The sequence below is a fragment of the Nilaparvata lugens genome, chromosome 1, assembly GCF_014356525.2.
Source record: "Nilaparvata lugens isolate BPH chromosome 1, ASM1435652v1, whole genome shotgun sequence".
NCBI lineage: Eukaryota > Metazoa > Arthropoda > Insecta > Hemiptera > Delphacidae > Nilaparvata > Nilaparvata lugens.
Window position 1 is genome coordinate 89,601,763 of NC_052504.1, and position 17,344 is coordinate 89,619,106.

Consider the following 17,344-nt stretch of genomic DNA (forward strand, 5'->3'; position numbering starts at 1 on the left):
CGCCCCCTGGACCCCCGACTGGATCGTCCAAGAATGATATCAGCAGGCTCGCTTCGCTCGCCTCCTTTTTTCATTTGAGCATTTTATCATATGTTAGGACAATCCAGTCGGGGGTTCAGACTAAACGTCTGGCTAAACGGATATGGCGAGCGAAGCGAGCCTGACGGCTAGTAATATAATATTCCCAGGATTGAAGTAGCAGTGCCCAATCAATTATTTTTCCGCGATAAATGCATTTAAATCTTCAACTTGGTGCCAACCTAACAATTCAACTCAACTGAATACTAACCTGACAAAATTATTAATTTAGTTGCCAGTTAACAACTGTTTCGAAGAGGTACTCTATCTAGATTATAGTTCTATAGTAACATATGATATGGAAATTTCAATTATGATTAAGAGATTGGGAGAAGAAGAATATACATGCTAAAAGACGAACTTTAAACCCTTAAAAACAACCCTTAGAGTTGGAATATTGCCAAAAGATTTCTTAGTGCGCCTCTAAAGGGCCAACTGAACATACCTACCAAATTTGAACGTTTTTGGTCCGGTAGATTTTTAGTTATGCGAGTAAGTGAGTGAGTGAGTGAGTGAGTGAGTCAGTCAGTCAGTCAGTGAGTGAGTGCCATTTCGCTTTTATATATATATAGATTTTAACGTTGAATTCCAACTATCCAATCATCAGTGTAACTTGTAACCCGCTTTATAAGCGATATCCCAAAGTGAAGTGAATTCAACAATATCTTAACTCAAAAACATAACTATCATCCCCATGTAATAATTCTCAATTTGTTTTATTCTTACTTTTTTAATAAGTATTTGAAATCTTTGTATTTTCCATTTTTGAATTAGGTGGTATTTTTGTTGTTTGTATTAGTTATTATTGAATAAGTTCATATTATTTTTATCTTTATTTTTCTTTTTTACATTTGTATCTGTACAATTTTTATTGTCAAGGAGACATATTTGTGGAAACCCGTTGTCTCCATTGTGAATAATAAATAAATAATATTGAATTGTAACAAAGGAGGATTCAGACCGTAATTTATTTCCGTTTCATTTATTTGATTGTATTGTAAAAAAAATTTTTTCTTCTATGAATAACGTTATTTTGATTTCTTGATCATTCTTTTTTAGGTATGTTACATATCTTTTCCTTTTTCAGTTATGTAATTGTAATCTATCTATATTTTCTGAAATTGATGTAGTAGTTTCAGTTTTTTTGGGGGGAGGAATAAACATTTATTACTGTACAGTTGTGTTTTGTGAGTGATGTTGTGGTACTTTTCCATAATGAAAACATGAAAACAAGAATTTAAATTGTCAATCACTTTTTAATAATAAGTGGTTGACAATTTAAATTTGTGTCCTTTTTAATAATAAAAAGTGGTTGACAATTCAAATTTGTGTTTTCAAAACATTTAATAATTTATTCTTGTAGAATTCTGTGTGAAATTCCTTATTCTAACAAAAAATACAACTAAAGCGACACGAGTGTGCAGGGAGCCAAACTCTTCGAATGTGTGTTGCTTCAAGTGACGTAGTTGATGTCACTACACATACCAACCAAAATGGACCGGAGATTAACAAGGAGCACATAGAATATTCTCAAAGTGCGCAGGAAGAAAAGAAAAAGAATTGAAAGAGCATGGCTGTAAGGCATTATAAGTTGACGACGCACAGGAGTGCACCAATACAATCATCGGACAATGAGTAACTGTCCCGTTGAAAAGAGGAAGGCCACGTTCCCACGTTGTCTTCTGACTCCACACTACGGGCGTCTTATACGAAGAAAGGAGCCAAGGGGAGCTAGTGATGCGCATTCATTGTTTTTCTCAACTGGACTATTTTTCAACAAACAATACCACTGGCTACTTGGCTACTACAGCATTTATTTCCCCCGTTAAATGTCCAGTTGACATTTAGTGCAATCCATTTGTCAGACGTCTGTCACCACCCGTTTTTCGAGGAAAGCGAATTATTTTTTCACCTAGAAAACTTATCATTACGTGAATAATGAGCGTGGCTTTCTCTTTTTTGTGGCTGTTTGGCGGAAGTGATCGGCATTCTGGTCCAATGATGACGCTAATGATTGTCGAGATGATAATGCACTTAGCTATTCCAGGTAAGGAGGAGATGCCGTCCAACAAAAAACCAATATGCCACCACTCAAAAAAAGCTGGCTCCTATTCGCAAGAAAGTGGGGTGTTATCGAGTTTAGGATTGATTCTAGCCAAACAGAGAAAGTGAGGAATCACTTCAACGTTGACATCAAATCAAATTTCAAGAAGACCCAGCACTTAGGCTACATAGGCCTATTGTATTCTTTCTATATTTTCTCTACAGAGAAAGTGAGGAATTACTATAACGTTAACATCAAATCGAATTTCAAGAACACCTAGCACATGGACCTATTATATTCTTTTCTCTCACTCCACTGCATCGCGATTGAATAGTGGAGTCGATATTGCAGTTCAAACTTCGCCATATTATGTTATGTAATCATTGTAAAGAAATTCAAGTAATGAATATATTATTCCATTCTATATTCATTTGCAGTACATGGAAACGGTAAATAGTCACAATTCACTAGCTCATGATAAAAGACCGTTTTTTGAATCAATTCAAACTAACTACATTTTTTGCAGAGTAAGGGACAACTCTAATACAAAATGTTGGCATTCTAAACCTGAACTTTTCTATTCTATGTTCATCGCAGTTCATGGAAACGGTAAATAGTCACAATTCACTAGCTTATGAAAAAGGACTGTTTTTTTTTAATCAATTCCAAACAAAACTACATGAAGAGTATTGGATAACTCTGATACAAAATGTTTGACATTTTAAGCCTGAAGTTCTGTAGAGAGTGTTTCAAAAACCTCGATTTTTTTTCGATTCCTATATGCAATTTCCACCAAATTCATCCGTCGGACAGAGAATATCAATCTTACCGTTTCTTATTCAGATAATAAAATTTCGAATGGATGAGTTCCAACTTCATACTATACTCCGTTCAAATTAACTTCAGACTTGGGATGGACATGCGCAGCAGAGAAGGCATACAACGGCGGCTATGTTGCCGTTGTGTACCGGCCAGCGTTTTCTAATTTCCAGTGGTTATTCAAGCGCTCATGTTAAACTTACGAAGTTTCCTCTCTGCAATCACAGACTCGACTGACTCTTTTTGACAAATTGACAACTACGCTTCCACCTATGACTTAATCCATCACTGCAATTGGTTGATCTCCCTCCATTTCTCTGGGCCGCAAATTTCCTCCAAGTCTGAAGAAGATTTGTACGGAGTATAGATGAGTGATGAGAGTCTAAAAAGTTATCTTCAGAGACTGATCATACGTAGCCCTCAGTGAGCCCTCACTGAGTAGTCCCTATATTTTGTACGACAATGACAATAGGCCATATGAATAAAGTTGCTCATACTTCTAAAATATGGAGCATTTGCTTCATTTTCTATGAATAACGTGAGCAAAACCTTTTGCTCATGCTCATCAAAAAAATAGTTTGAGCATTTGCTAAAAAGTAAAAGCTTTTGCTCAAAATTGTATGATTAAACTAGAGCATTTGCTCAACTTTTGAAGCAAATGCTTCAAAAAAGTTAAGTCCAGTCTAGAGCAGCTTATCACCTTTTGCTCATAGTAAAATGGCTCAACTAATTCGTATGAGGAAGAAGAAACTATACCAAATACTATCACAACCAATAGTGTAGAACTATAAAACTCTTTTTAGATTCAACCATTATAAATATATCACCATTATTTCTACAAAAGAATAAATACAAAAGCCACCTGTTATAAAGATAGCCATCACAAAATAGGAAATAGGCATTTAATAGGCATTTTATATGAAGTGTAGACGATTATAAGAAGGCTATTGATATTATAAGAATATGCTGAAGATTATTATAGAGATGACATTTTTTCACGCTATTATTTCAAAGTTCTAAACTCAACTAGCCTAAAACTGTATTCATAAAATAGAAAACAGAGCAGACGACGCAATCACAAGCGGTGCCCCCTGTTTGCATATTTAGCGCTTCCGTGAGCTATAAATACAAATTAAGGCTACGAAAGAGAATCAGCTGATGAAAAATCTTTAAAATACGTGAGCATTTGCTCCAGAGTTCAGGAGCATAAGGTAAGAGTATAAGGTAAAGCTTATTCATATAAAAATGAGCAAATGCTTTTGCTTCTACCTTTTGCTCATGAGCAAAACCTTATGCTCTATGCTTTTGCTCATGAGCATTTGCTGTGGTTTTATTCATATGGGCCATTGATTCTAGTTTTAGTAGGGTTCAAAATCCAACCCGTAGCTTCATCCTGACCATGCATAATGAAGCTTGGAGCTGATTATTAACGGAGCTAGCCCAAGAGACCACTAGAAGTTGTGGAACTCTCCCATACTGAAGTTGAGAAACATTTTTGTGAAACTGGCAATATCTTGTTCATTCGACAACTTCAAATGGAAAATCTATTGAAGTTTTCTATTTTATTTCATGAACATTTTCTATGTAATCTAAAATTCTTTTTATGTCTCAATTCTCACCCGCTCTCTATATTGTTCCAACGGAATTTCCCATTTTTGAAGTGTTGAATAGTTCACTGTTTTCGAATACACTGTAAGTTTCTCATCATCCAACTTCCAATTATTACAATGGAACTCAATTTCCTGTTTCCTAGAAAGGCACGAAGGATAATAATTAATAGCGGCCGACAAAGTGGAACGGATGCGAGACTGAGGTGACGGTGATTCTCGAGAATCACGGGACAGACATTGTCTTGTCAAAGGTGAAGAGCTCTCCTCAATTGGCTGCTAACTGCTGACTTCTCAGTGGAAGTTGCCTAGGAGCCCAGAAGCCCCAGGGAGCTGTGGAAACTTTTATTTCGTTCACTTCTTGCGGATGTATTTAACACGGAGAAAACAATGATTCGATCTCCCGGGTGGTTGTAAATTATTGTTCTGTTTTGTTCAATGGAACGGCGACGGGATCCCTCGTGGGAACATCTTGGGACCCCTTCTGTGCACTCCTCTCTATCTCACACTCTCTCTCTTTTCCTTTCTCTCAGATTGAGCTACCAAAAAGACACATTACGGCACTAACACCGTAAGTAATGGAGTGTCGTTTGGGCCTTCTGGAGTCATGTTTTGTTTCAATACAATATTTTCGACACTTTAACAATTGGGGTTGATAGATTGAGTAATGAACTGCAGCTAAGGACTACTGGTCTTATGTTTTGTTCCTAAACTACATTTTTCGACACAAAGTTGATAAATTACTACGAAAACAGTATTGTTGTTGATAACGCTAACAAAAAGACTGAGTGACATCGTGATTAATGAATGAAGCCTACTGAAATTATGTATTGTTTCAATGCAATATTTGTGACACTTCAAACAATCCGGGATGGGAAATTGCTGAAACTCTATTGTTGATCTCAGTTTTAAATGATTAACCAAGTAGTTTTTGAAAGAAAGCCATTGAAAAAGAAAAACGTCCACTGAGTAACAGTGGCATCAAAGCATTTTAGTCGTGCATGTCACATTGAGAAGAGGCTTTGCATATTTTCAGGATGATAAGTGTTTCTCAGCAAAATAATACTTACTACTTCTCCTCTAAAGTTATTGGACTTGTTGACAGCTCACATTATAAACAATAATTCCTAGGTGGATGTTCCTATTTTGAAGCCTATAATACTATCTGTCCTAACAGAGGAATTTTCTTATCATTGGTCAGCAACGTGATAAATTCCACAATCATTGATATGTTTTGATTTTTATATGATGCTGACATTTATAGTTTAAAGGCTTCATTTATAGAATTAGCTCCTACCTCATAGCATCCGCAGAATATCCACACTTGTAATTATTATTAGCATTATTGTTTGATACAGGTCCTGGTCCGCCATCTTGGATCCGCCATTTTGAATGCAACTTCATTTTTTTGAACAGGAAGGTGGTCATGCGATACATGATTTCGATACGGAATTTCAAGAAAAAATGAATGGCGAAAACCGCAAATCGATATCACAAACCGTTTAGAAGATATTCACATTATTAATCAATACCACTCATGTATTTCATTTCTGATATGCATGTATTGATTAATAATGTGAATATCCTCAGAGCGGTTTGAGATATCGATATGCGATTTCCGCCATTCATTTTCTCTTGAAATTATGTATCGCATGACCACCTTCCTATTTATAAAAATAAAGTTGCATTCAATATGGCGGATCCAAGATGGTGGACCATATTTTTAAAGTAATAGTAAAGTAGTATTTTCAATTTGAGTAGGATCCCCAATCACACCCACCATGAAATCACAATCTTTTATGAGATACTGAGTCGTTCTCGGACTTTTTTCTCTTTTTTCTGCTTTGAACAGTATTGATTAATAATATGAATATCTTTTGAACGGTTTGAAATATCGATGTGCGGTTTTCACAATTTTTTTCTTAAAATTTCGTATCGAATTCATGTATCGCATGACCACCTTCCTATTTAAAAAATCAAAGTTGCATTCAATATGGACTCAAGATGGCGGACCAGATTTTTGAAGTCATAGTAAAGTAGTATTTTCAATTTGAGTAGGATCCCCCCCAATCAAACCCACCGTCAAATAACCTTTGTCTATGAAATATTAAGCCGTTATCGGACTTTTCACCCACTCTGTATAGTTTCTGGGCTATAGTGATTAGTGAATGTAATGGAGTGTAGTAAAGTGAATACTTTGTAGTTATATAGCTTCTGGGCCATGATTAGTGAATGTTAGAAGGTATGATACTAGATTTGTCTATTTTAGTTGATATAGCAAAGAATAGCTATAGTTTTGTATAGTATAGTGAACGTAGTAGACAAGTGTAGTAGCCTACAGTGAGTTTATGTAGTTATAGTGAATATAGTGAATTTTAGCGCTACTTAGTTATAGTTTCAGTTAGTATAGTTATAGTTAGTTGGTCATGACGTCGCCCGCAGTCCGCAGCGGTTGACGACTGACGCAGTGACGCAACTGCAACAGCCACCCGATTTCAGATTCGGTCCGCCGCAGCTGTAGTCATTGAGAAACCGCCTATTTTCCTTTCATAATCCATCATTTTCCCGGCAAAGAAAAGAACAGACGATGGCCTACTTCCACTGCGACTACTCAAAGAGATACTACGCTGGTTAGAACAAGAAAACTCGTATTGTATTGGGATGAATTGTTAGGTTTCGTTGCTGAACTGGATCTCTTATTTTTCTTTTTTGATCACACTCTTCTAGTCTTCTAAATTTTTCCACTGAGTTAATACAAATCTGGATACAGCCATTTTAAATCATACACTCTTCATATATCGGGTTGTTATGAGTTTTATACTGTACTATAGGGTTCGTGCTCTTTAAGGGTTATAGCTCTACGATCGTATGTTTTACTTTTAAGCCCCGCACACACACACACATCGATTTTTGTTCGTACGATATTTTGCCGCCCTTATGAATTCTATCAGATTAAACGGAACTTGACAAACATAATCTGTTTGAAATCATCTGTTCAATCTAATAGAATTTATAAGGACGGCGAAATACCGTACGAACAGAAATCGATGTGTATGTGTAGTTAGCCTAAGGCTGAGGTTAGACCAAATTATCGAATGTTCTGAACAAAAATTATTGAGAATCTGGATTATCCAGTTTAACAGCTCTGAAGCCATGTAACTAACATCGGATTCATACACTTTTGGAGACATTATTCATCATGCTTCTCATAGGCCTATATCGGGTTGTTTCCACGAGTTTCATACCCCAGAATTTGTGCTCTAGCTCTAAGCTCGTTTAGTTCAACTCCAGCCTAAGATGAGTGGACAGTATTTTCTCAATGCAGGGTTAGATGATAGAACCATTATCCATGGTTGTAACATCAGGCCCCACAATTACAATGACGCCATAGACACCCATAAATTTCACGTCATTAATATGAGTATATCTTGATTATGAACGGTACATGTTATTATGATGTACCATAATATGATTATGACAGAAATTAGTGATTGTCCATGACGTGCTTATTCTAGTTTGGAGCCTGATGTTATAAGTAGGTACTGATGAAACTATGCGTGTAGTTAATTTATTGACTTTCACGCAATTACTTGAAATATTTTTGGAGGTGAGAGAATGAAATGAATCAATTACAGATTCTATTCCAAGGAACGATTATTGATTATTTTTTGACAAGCTGATTGTTGTTAATCTCCTTTTGTTATAATGAAATAGAAATCATTCTAATATTTAAACATTTGTATACGATTAAAGTGTCTTCTTTTATTTCAACCTTTGTCACTACATAACAGTAACCTACTTATCAGGTTTTAGATGAGAAATTCTAAATACCTTAATATCTCTGTGGCTTGGTGCAACAACTGCCTATGTCAAAATAACAACCTTCTCCCAAATCAGCTTGAAAGTTCACCTTGTATTTTCGAACTACGGCATTTCGATACGGAAATGCGAGTGCTAGAAGTGCAGAAGTCGACATTGGTAGTTCTGGCACGGAGCATGGAGTTCTGGCATGAATGACAATCTAAAATATATGTATTCATTAGATTTTGCACTCTGAGAGTGGAATAAGTGGATAAGTGAATAAGTGAAATAAATCATGGCATTGGTAGTATACATGTTATAACTTTTTATTTCTTTGAGATAGGACATTGGCACTTCTGGAACTGAAAATAATTGATATTAGTGACGTATAGAGTATTAAACTCATTTTTCAAAAAAAAAATTGACATTGGTTGTTTTTGCACCAAGCCACAGAACTATCCTCAAAGTGAACTTTCATTTTTTTCTTCAAACCAAATTCGTAATGTTCATTGTTTGAACTTGAAAAGTCATATGGAACGTTTCCAGAAACATGTTCCCGGAATGAAATCAAGGTTTATGTTTTGCCACCAACATACAGAATCGAGCATGAGGCAGAATGAAACATTTGTGTTCCAAAAAGAGACTAGAAACAAAAAAAAATGGACTGGGCTCTCAAGTGAACGAGGAAACAAATGTTGCCTAATCTCGTCTATGACGCTTGAAATTGAACGTTTGACTATTAGTCAAGGGGTCGACTTGAAGTGTGCTAGCTGACACTCTTTGGCCTGTGATATTTATTGGCGGGCAGTTTCAGGGCAATATTTCCAATTAAGGGTGTCAAACAGACGGCTGTGAACGATACTCCCCTGTGGGGGGGGGGGTTGATGATCGATTGTGGAGGTGGGGGCACAATGATCTGTTGCGGTTGGCTGGGGATCCAGGGATCCAGGTGTGATCCGGAAGAGAGAAAAGTCCAATATATCATAGTTGTAAGCAACATCCGGCCTGCTATATCACATATGTTTGGTATGTTTTATTCTAAACACATATATAAAACACAATCTTTTTCTGTTCTCTGTCTTTGTCATAAGAGCAGCGTGGTATTAGTGAGGTCTGACTAATTGATTTTCAGCTCCCGTTATATTCATAGAGCTTTTTCATCTTTTGTTGCCGGCATCGGATCGTTGACCGCTTCAACCATATGTCATGCAAACACAAAGATAAAATATTATTTTGTTTGATATCATTTCAACAGAAGATCTGAAATCGTAATGAGAACATTGCGTCGCGACAGTTTGCGTGTAGCAGAAGATAGACTATCACATCTCAAAAGTACATAAATATCGTAGTTTGTTGCTATACAGTATTTAAATTTTGGTGAAATTCACTGCGTTACTGGTTTGACAATACGAGCAAACTGGTTGCAGGTATATCAACACAGCTCAGTTGCAGGTTTATCAATACTAGCAAAGAGAAAACCATGGTGAATGAAATCCATTTCAATTTAGAATGTTTATTTTTTATGACCGGGAGTACGGTAGCACAAGATGTCAAACTATCTATGGATAGTTTAATAAGTTGAATTTATGGGATTCATCTATGTTGGGAAGAGCTTTAGGCGATTATTGAAGTGCACTATGAGATGAACTAATCAATAATGTTATTTGTCTTGTATACAGGAGTCTCAAGAGTTTTATGAACTGGCATTATATTCACAACCATAAAGGCAGATTGATTGTTCTAAATTTAATTTTATTTAATTGAAAAATGAAATTCTAATATCGAATTGAAGCTGCTGAAATGAGGTTCCAAAGGAGTGTATTTGGCTGAACTAGAGTTGATAGAATCAGAAATACTGATATGAGACAGGTTTTATCGGTTGCTCCTCTGCATGAAATAAATTATTCCAAATAGACGCAACTGGTGCAGTCATTTGGATAGAATGCCACCTGGAAGAATGCCCCTCGAAGTCTAAAACTATAGACCTACAGGAAAAAGAGATTTAGGGAGGCCAAGAAAGAGATGGGTACCGGAACAGGTTAATCATAAACCTAATCCCTGAAGTGAAGATGAGATGATGAATAATATCAGTCTGAACTGAAATTATATTCTAATAATTTATCAATGTGAGTATTCTGAAGTATCAAGCTACCACAATTTTTAATAACTATAAAGAATTTAAAATACTAAATAAGCACTCCATTCATCCATCAAATCAAAAACCTCTTCACGTATTTGTATAAATTCTCAATACTCAGTCAAGTTTTATGAATTTTATTCATGTATGCATGTATCGAGGAGTAGACTAAAGAGCTGTATATTTAGTTTGTGTATTCAGGAAAATGAGGCTATAGCAATATCAGGATAGGTGGTGAAAAAGGAATTCAATGGCGGTCGAATCGGCCATTGGCCATTGACGTATGAAGAAGGAGGGTCTCCAGCCCTACCACCAACGATTACATTGCGTAATAAAAGGGTAGTCGACTGTGACGGCTGCCTCGATATTATCATCTACCCTCCACCCTCCTCAATCTACCTTCTACCCTCCTCCATCTACCCTCCCCATCATCCTTCAGCACACAAAAGACAGACCGCACTTAACCGCACGCAATCGTCAAGAGGCCATTTCTATCGGCCTTCCCACCATTTAACTCCCGGTTTTTATCATAATTGCTTATGTCTGAACACCCAGTAACGTCGATTGTAAACTGTGAAAGTGGGCAGCAGCACAAAATTGGGAGGAAATAAAAATAAATTTGAGTAGGATGATGGAAGGGTTGATGCATGATACTTTGGACCTTGAGAATGATCAGTCTTTGTTAGATTACATTATGCATTAGAAAATTATTATTATTTATTTATTCGTGGACAGAATCACAAATCATATAAATATGATTAGGAAGGAACAATAGGCTTGGCCCAAATCTATTCCATTCCCAAATTTTGATAAATTAATAAAATGTCCAAAAAATCGGTTATGTTTCTACTGTAAAACGTTCAAGTTCAATTTTCGTCCAAAAATACTGTATATATAAGCTAAACATTTTGAATTTAGAAAAATTAAAACACTAAACTATATTTAAATATAACACTTAATTATCACTTCATATTGAATCAATCAAGTTAATTTATTAAAATTTGAACCCAAAAACACTAACTTAAAAATAACCCCAAAAATAACTAACTTATACCTATACCACATATCGATTGCCGACTACGATGTGATCAAGAGCGCTCTACAATAAAAGAGCGAAACGTAAATAGACGTTTGTGGGTAGAGTAAAGGAATGAGATTGCCTATTGTGGTTATCAGTGGTTATATTTTTAACAAACTTCACTGAAAATAATTGTGCAATGTACAATAAATAAGTGTGCAGTAAAAAAAATGTAAGAAACTCGATAAATTCAGAATTTGAAAAGTGGTGAGAAAAAGTGGAAGTTGATTGACATTGTATCGAGACCTTTAGGATTAGTTAGTCAGTACTCAGTAGATAAAATTGAAGCTATACAATAAATTCAATAATAGTAATCAAATCAAATCCTAACCTAAAACTTATATCATGCTTGTGAACACGGAACAGTATATTTATACTCCATAGCATTTATCAACTAATATGAGAATATTTAAATCACTTACTTTGATGAGCATGAAGTATTCAAATATTAAAAACGATTTTGTATTTCAAATTTTCGTCACCAAAACACAGTTCCTCATTCACAGAATTAGCAAACTGACAAACCGTCTCATCACAAGCAAATATTATAAACTTTTGAAACAAATATCTTATTTTTGACAGCTGAGAAATTGCTAAAATCAAGGAGGTAGATACAACACATCTGTGATTCTCATCTAGTGTTACTGCAAAGTGTTAGGACAGGCGCACACCAGTTACTTTAGTCAAGACAAGGCAAGACATGATAAGACACGTTCAGTCACAATACTTCACATAGTTGCTTATGACGCAACTCACACTGATTAGTCATTGCAATTAGACATGTCTTAAATTAGTCATAAGCAACTATGTGGAGTATTGTGTCTAAACGTGTCTGATCATGTCTTGTCTAGACTAACTGGGTGCACACCAGTTAGTGAAGACAAGACATGATCAAACACTTTCAGTCAAAATACTTTACATTGCTGCTTGTGACGCAACTCACACTGATTAGTCATTGCAATTAGACACGTCTTCATAAGCAACTATGTAAAGTATTGTGACTAAACATGACTAGTCTTGTCTTGACTAACCGGTGTATGCCCAGCCTTAGACCTATGGTTCTAAAGATCACTGATTCTTCATAATGATAGTGATTTACAGTAAGAACTCTGTCGATCAGTGACTCAACTTATACTGAGAGTGCCCTTGTGTATTCACAATATTACATGTTTTTTGTGTTTTTTTCAGCGTTACATTCTATCGTAAATATCGTAATTCTCTAGTAATCTAATAGGGAAACTGAGTTCACTGTTAGCTGAGAACTAAATGTTTCCTCCCTTGCGAACAATTCTGTACTCATTGAAACCTTTACTTATATTTGAAAGTGAATTTGATAGGTGGGCAATCATCATCATTGTTGGGATGAGAGCAACTTCCTGAAGATTCATCATATTCCAAAGCTCTGTACTCTAATTATTAAAAACAGTATAGAAACATGAAGTAGGTACATTTGTATTTAGAACATTTTAAACTTTAAAACATTTCAAACAATTAGTTTCAACCTACTTCGGCCATTCTAATTTTTTGGTTTATTCTTTTATTTAAACTTGAAAATTGACGAAACTAGTTGTTTGAAATATTTTAGATAGAAGGTTACTTCATGTTTTTAATAATAGTAGCCCATTCAAGTGAAATGATTTTCTGTACACTATTACAAAGGGGAAACGCAAATAGCTATTTATGTATTAAGAGCGTAATGCGCGACTTCATCGCTCGCGCAAAACAGTTACCACGCGACGCTTCGCGAACATTTCGCTTCGCTTCGCGTCGCGTGATAATTTTGCAAAAGCGATAAAGAAGCATTACGCGCGAATTACATACAAAATTTGCCCAAACTGCCCAAACCTTTTAAATTACTTATATCGGCGGAGTTACAATTACCGACTTTTTAGGTTAAGATCTGACCTTTTGGCGAGCTGCTTACCATCAGCTGATTGGCGAGCGTAAAGAAACTCTTCTGCGCATGCGCGAATGATTTGCGAGTGTAAAGAGAATTTACTACGCATGCGCGGATGGTTAGCGAGCGAAAAAGTAGATTATCCTCAGAAATAAGCTGTTTTATGATGAGAATTGAGTATGTAAATTCTTTTTTTACGCACAGTTGTAAAAAAGTACTTTTTCTATAGTGAGGTCAACGTTATAATGGCAGTGGATAAAGATAGAAAAATAGCGATGCCGATTCTCTGAATTAATTTATTATATTTCTACACTGTTGAAATAGTTATTTGTGCAACTAGTGCGCAAAGTGACAGTTTGCTGCACCGAAAGAAACGTTTACTTGGTTTCTTGAGTGCAGCAGAGGAACTTTGCGCACATATTTCACATTAAGTTTTTCCTACAGTTACCATTGAATATGAAAAGTGGGTAATTATGGGTAAAATTGCCTGAAATCCATCAAATGTTTTTCTGTGTAATTTTATTATTGATAAAAACCTTAATTTATTGTCAAATTGAATAAAAATGTTGTCCTTGGTTATAATATCTAATGTAATAATGTGCGCGTTGTGCTTGGTTGCACCTCTGCTCACTATAGCAGCCACAGCAGTCACTGTTACCAACTTCATTTCGATTTTGCTGCACTGTTGCTCCTATAACCTACTAAGTATTTTGCGTTGCCATGTTGCAAATCTGGAGTGCAGAAAATTTTTCCCGCCTAGAGCGGAAAAGTGATTCTTTGCGTTCTGTAATCATGCAGCAATGGCCACTTTTCAACGTAACTGGAAAACATGATTGGCATCGTTTTGGACCTAGAAATGGATAGTACCACTATCATTTGTAGAATGATAGACAGGATAGCAAACCAAAGTTGATCAAATACTGTCATTATAACGTGGACCTCACTAGTGTTCTTCTGTGCATTCACCTCTCTGAATGCCTACTTCTTAATTATGAACTAATGATTTCAGCTAGCTTAATGAAGTGGGCCTAGCTTCAACTGGTCCTTTCGAACCTCTGCCCTCCAAACTCTTCCGAAAATGAACTCATAACAACAAACGTAAACCGTGACGTATGTAGGACACATCTGATAGGGAGTATTCATTTTTTCAGAGTTTTGACAACATACTATACCGCCGGGGTCGGGTCGATAATATTGATGAGAATTTGTCAAGACGGGTGTCCGTGTTTGTCTGCTGCAGTTTGCAGTCTGCAGTCGGCTTGAGCTTGACTAATGAATTCGGGTCGCATATTTGTCGCTGCAGAGTCGCGTTTGCACGCGTCGCTGGAAAACCGCGGCATCTGCGGCTGCAATCGGAGACAAACGCGTTTCGGTGCGATGCACTTCCAAAACAAACGCGGCCGTGTTAGGAGATAGTGTACAGGCTGCAGCTCGTTAGAGGTTAGATTGCTGCCTCACAACTAACACTCATCAAACCATTCATCATCTAGTCTGTACACGACTGTCTTCTTCTTCTTCGTCTTCTTCTTCTTCTTCTTCTTCTTCTTCTTCTTCTTCTTCTTCTTCTTCTTCTTCTTCTTCTTCTTCCTCTTCTTCTTCTTCTTCTTCTTCTTCTTCTTCTTCACTTTTTCTTCTTGCTCTTGATATTCTTGTTCTTTTGTATCATATCTTTGTTCTTATTTTCCTTCTGTTTTCTTCTTCTCCTTCTCTTCTTCTTATCTTCTCCTCCTTGTTCTACTTACACTCCTCCTTCAACTTTTCCTTTTCTTTCTCCACCTCCTCCTCATTCTTCTTCTTTTTAACTTCTTCTTGTTCTTGAAATTCTTCTTGTTCTTAATCCTCTTAATTTGTTCATTTTTCCTTCTTTTTCGCCTTAATCTTCATCTAGCTCTAGTACTTTTGATTTTCTTGTTTCTTCCACTTCTTTTTCTTCTTCACCTTCTTCTTCCTCTTCTTCTTCTTTTTCTCCTCTTCGTTCTTGTTCTACTCCTTCTTCATCTTTCACTCCTACTCCTCCTCATCCTCCTTCTTGTTCAATATTTTTCCTTGTTCTTGATATTCTTGTTGCTCTTATCATTCCTTTTCTTGCTCTCATTTCAATCTTTCTCTTTTTTTCCTTTTTCTTGAAAGAAATAAAAATCTCAATTTGAAATTTCTTCTTCCTCTGACTCTTCCTTATTCTTCTTGTTTTTCTTTTTTTCTTGATCTTCTTCTTTTTCTTTTCTTTTCTTGTTATTCTTATGTTTTCTTCATCATGTTCTTTCGTTATTCAACTTGTTTTTATATTGATTTCCTCTTCTCCTTCCTAAAAATAAATAAGAATATGAATTTGATTTTTTCCCCCACTTCTCAACTTCTTCCTCTGACTTTCCCTTATTTTTCTTGTTCTGCTTCTCGTTCTTCATCTTCTTCTTTTTCTTGTTATCCTTTTGTTTTTTCATTTTCTGTTTGTTCTTCTTTTGTTTCCTTCACCTTTTTTCCTTCTTCTTCTTCTTCTTCTTCTTCTTCTTCTTCTTCTTCTTCTTCTTCTTCTTCTTCTTCTTCTTCTTCTTCTTCTTCTCTTCTTCTCCTTCTTCTTCATCTTTTGCTTGTTCTTCTTGCTCTTGATATTCTTGTTCTTTTGTTTTATATCTTGTATTCTTGTTTTCCTTCTATTTTCTTCTTCTCTTTCTTCTTCTTATCTTTTCCTCCTTTTTCTACTTTCTCTTCTTCTTCAACTTTTTCTTTCCTTTCTCCTCCTCCTTCTCATTCTTCTTCTTCTTAACTTCTTCTCGTTTTCTTGTTCTTAATCCTCTTAATTTGTTCTTTTTTCCTTCTTTTTCGCCTTCATCTTAATCTTGCTCTAGTCCTTTTGTTTTTCTGTTTCTTCCACTTATTTTCTTCTTGTTCTTCTTCTTCTTCTCTTCTTCTTTTTTTTTCTCCTCTTTGTTCTTGTTCTACTCCTTCTTCATCTTTCACTCCTACTCCTCCTCATCATCCTTCTTGTTCAAATTTTTTCTTGTTCTTCTTGTTCTTGATATTCTTGTTGCTTTTATCATTCTTTTTTTGCTCTCATTTTAATCTTCCTCTTTTTCTTCTTTTCTTGAAAGAAATAAAAATCTAAATTTGAATTTCTTCTTCTTATTCTTCTGTTTTCCTTTTTTTTCTTGATCTTCTTCTTTTTTTCTTTTCTTGTTATTCTATGTTTTCTTCATATCTTCTTTCGTTATTCAACTTGTTTTTTATGATTTCCCTTTTTCTTCCTAAAAATAAATAAGAATATGAATTTTATTTTTTCACCCACTTCTCAACTTCTTCCTCTGACTTCCCTTATTTTTCTTGTTCTGCTTCTCGTTCTTCATCTTCTTTTTCTTGTTATCCTTTTGTTTTTTCATTTTCTGTTTGTTCTTCTTTTGTTTCCTTCACCTTTTTTCCTTCTTCTTCTTCTCCTCTCCTTCTTCTTTCTTCTTCTTCTTCTTCTTCTTCTTTTTCTTCTCCTTTTTCTCTCCCACCTTCATCTCTTCTGCCTTCTTCTCTTCTACCTCCTTTTCTCCAACCTTCTTCTCCATCAGTCAGCAGAGCAACGCGTCTGATTAACCGACCGGCCTTTTCTCTACCGCAGATTTTCTGCTCATTAATCTTAGCTGCCCTATGACGACTGCAGCAACAAATCTGTTTCATTACTGGAGGACAGCAACATTACTGGCTGATGACTCCCACACCCCATACAGACCCTCTGTTTGGTTTCGATTCTGTACAATCAACTTGAAATATCATTTTTTGTGTAGTTGAGAAGTTGATATTGTGGTAATTATTCATATTGAATGAAAAAGTCTAAGAAATTGTAAAAAAAACCCAGATTTATTGATAATTAGAAAGAGTTTATCAGAGATTGCACATGGTG

At 35.7% G+C, this 17,344-nt stretch overlaps 1 protein-coding gene across 1 annotated transcript in view; it reads right to left on the reverse strand.

The window, feature by feature from the left end:
• LOC111061484 overlaps positions 1 to 12,089 on the reverse strand; it is a 72,919-nt gene extending 60,830 nt beyond the window's left edge. The window contains exon 1 of the mRNA XM_039445013.1: positions 11,987 to 12,089. The gene's annotated coding sequence lies outside the window, so the exon portion shown is untranslated. The remainder of the gene's footprint in view (positions 1 to 11,986) is intronic.
• Between the last annotated feature and the right edge of the window lie 5,255 nt (positions 12,090 to 17,344).